Below are 3,042 nucleotides of genomic sequence, written 5' to 3'. Positions count from 1 at the left end.
ACTATTGTTTAACCTACCCTCACGCATATTCGTCAAGGTTCGTCAAGTTGTTTCGGAGCGAGCTTTTTACTGTCTGTCTGTATACCCTGCCAAATTTGCTCGCGTGCGCTACACTATCGATTGTTGGAGACGTACTTCACAACTCATCGTAGCATGCCTACGATGGAGGATCTCCTGTCGTTGGATAGGGATGGTGAGTCGCAACCGGACTCCTCTGTCAGCTTGATGCTCGCGCAGACTGGTGAAACAGCCCCGAACACGCAGCTACCCTCGTCAACATCACCCCCCCCCCTCTCTAAGCAGGTGGAGGAGGAACCGCACGTCCCAGCAAGTCAGACATCGTCGACCACCTCCAGTACTTGCTGCTTATCTCGGAATGTAATCGTCTATGGATTTCCGCTGGGAACGAATTGATCATCGCGGAATCAATTCGCGGCCAATGAGAGATCAGATTTATCTGCCCCACAACAGACACCGATGCAGGAAATAGGGCCTAACAAGAAATATATACACTTCAAGTATTCTCCGACGAGCTAAGTGAGCCGGCAACAACTGTCTAAAAATAAACATTCAGTCTAAAAAGAATCAACATTTCGGTGAGCGAAGCGAGGCAGGGTAAACCTGTAGAGATAGCCCCGTTTGTGAGGCTACGCTTAGCTTGTATGGTAAGATTATAATTTTTGTTCTGGATGCTATCTCCTCCGCCTGCTTTGCAGCCGAAGCATCTGATTACTGTTTCAGTGTAGTTAGTAACTACTAGTTACTGATAGCATCTTGAGCTGCCCAACAGCGCGGCACTGCGTAGCGGGACAATGTTAGTGGCGAGAAAATGACGACATAGAACATTTGAGCAGTAGGAGTCCGATTGGAAAGTCTTTTATTCGTCTGTACTTGCACGTACTACTCAATATAGTACGCGGAGGAAAGTCCACGGACAGAAAACCTCTTTGTCACCACTGACTGATGGCCAACGAACCGAACCAACCCATCAAGCGACAGTCAAGAGAATTTAAGTTCGTAGTTCAAGAAGATTCCTCATATTTTACGAGTAGCGCCGGAGCTCAAAACAAATGTGGATTTCTGTAGTTTACAAATGTTGTTTTTAATATAGTTTTACTTCTAACCTGATTAAAAACATGTTATGCACCAGTAAACACCCTGATCGCTAGGTGCTTTACGCATCAACGTATAGTCATTAGTCATGCAAACACGAAGTATGGCCGTCGATGAGGTTACAGTATTTCCCATTTACAAACACAGCCAGGGGTATTTTGCCACCTCACCGGCTGAACTGTGGTGATTAATGTCAAGCACACCAAATATCGGATAAATTGCGATTAACTCTAACAGGTACTTAATTGCAATCTTCCCCAGATGGGTCAACCTTCACGGATAGTATAAATATCCAACAGGTTAGTATATATAGCAAGCCAATAAATAGAGACGGAAGATGTATCTATATCGTGTTGAGACTAGGTATTAGCAATCAAAGGATGATACCGTCGTTACAATCCCGTGCAGGACTCTGGATATAAAGTTTAGAGAACAAACTATATAAAAGAGAAAAAACGGCTTTAATTAGCCACACTGTTTGAAGACCGACAATCCAATAGCTTTTGAAATGCAGCACAAGTCCCAAACTTCATTCGACGGGACAACCCCGGGAAGTAACAGAAGGAATCAGATGTCAGGAAGCAATATAAGCCCATTTGATTAGGTATAAAACTACATTTTCCAGATTTTTTTCAATTCGTGCATGAAATCTTTAATGCTGTACATTTTAGCAAGCTCTCGTTGGTTGTTCACGAGCCAGCTACATCAAAGCATGGGCAAGTAGACCAAGCTTTCATGTAGCCTTGTATGATCTTTAAGTGGATATCCTTCCGTGCCAGTTTACACTGTGTTAAATTCGGTGACATTACTAGTCACTCTTGTTCTTTGGCTCACGAAACGCCCCCATTGGATGCACGGCAGATGCCAAGTCCTCGCGAGTCCAGCAGGTTAGACTTCTACACGCACACAAAGAGAAACGCGTTGCTTGCAATCCTGCAAGAGTTCGCGACCAAAGACCGATAGCTCTTAACTATCAGATATGGACAACCTGACGCCAAAATATGTGAAACATGCAAGTTTTGCTCAACGTTCAGCTTACATTTTTAGGTCGGCTGAATGTTGAGGGAGAAAATATCGAGCGAGTTACGCAGCACCGTGTAATTAATCCCTTGAGGACTGTCCATACATAAAGGTATTCCCAGTATAATTTCTGATCAGAAAAATGATATAGACTCTCCGCAAATCTCTGTATATTAATGTTCTTTGTAATTTTTATAGAAGTGGCCCTTATTGCATCGTTCAAATTTGCTCGATTGTCACTAACTCATAATTCGACCAAATATTTTTTATCAACCCTTTCGTGGTGAATGAGGGCATTTGCCCCCTTTGGAGGGTGTGTGCTCACGTACCACTCGTGCGGGCAAAATGCCCCCTTTCACTATTTTTTGTGTGTGGACGAGGCGAATCGTTTTTTTCTTCTTGAACTACAAGGATTTGCAGAAGATTTTCTGTAGTACCGTGGTTTATGGTAAGGAGCAAAATGTACCCTTTGACGGGCTAATGATTTGACCTTCTAAAGTATACTATAGCCAGGTCAAAAATGCTCGTTCACGAAAACGTTAACCCTTTCGCGATAAAAGGAAGCAGAATGCCGCCTTTTCCTGGCATTCAACCACGTACGACGATGTTTCCATGTTAAAGGAGGCGAAATACCTCCATTTATAGTTAAGTACGATTACGACAGATTGTTATGGGCATAGAAAAGCCTAACAAATCACACTTGGAAGATTTGAAGGTTGGCCATCACTCGCCTTACAGGAGGCAAAATGCCTCTTTTTGATACCGAGTATCATGGATTTGTAAAAGGGCTCGAAAAGAGCTCGACCCAATGGAGTCAGGTACGATACCATACTTGTTTCTAGCCAGCATCAAACACTATTAAACCAGTAGTAAACACGCTTTGACAAAGCCAAACACTTGTAGTTCCAA

The sequence above is a fragment of the Phytophthora parasitica genome (assembly GCF_000247585.1).
Source record: "Phytophthora parasitica INRA-310 unplaced genomic scaffold supercont2.13, whole genome shotgun sequence".
Classification (NCBI taxonomy): Eukaryota; Oomycota; class Peronosporomycetes; order Peronosporales; family Peronosporaceae; genus Phytophthora; species Phytophthora nicotianae.
This window is presented reverse-complemented; position numbering follows the sequence as displayed.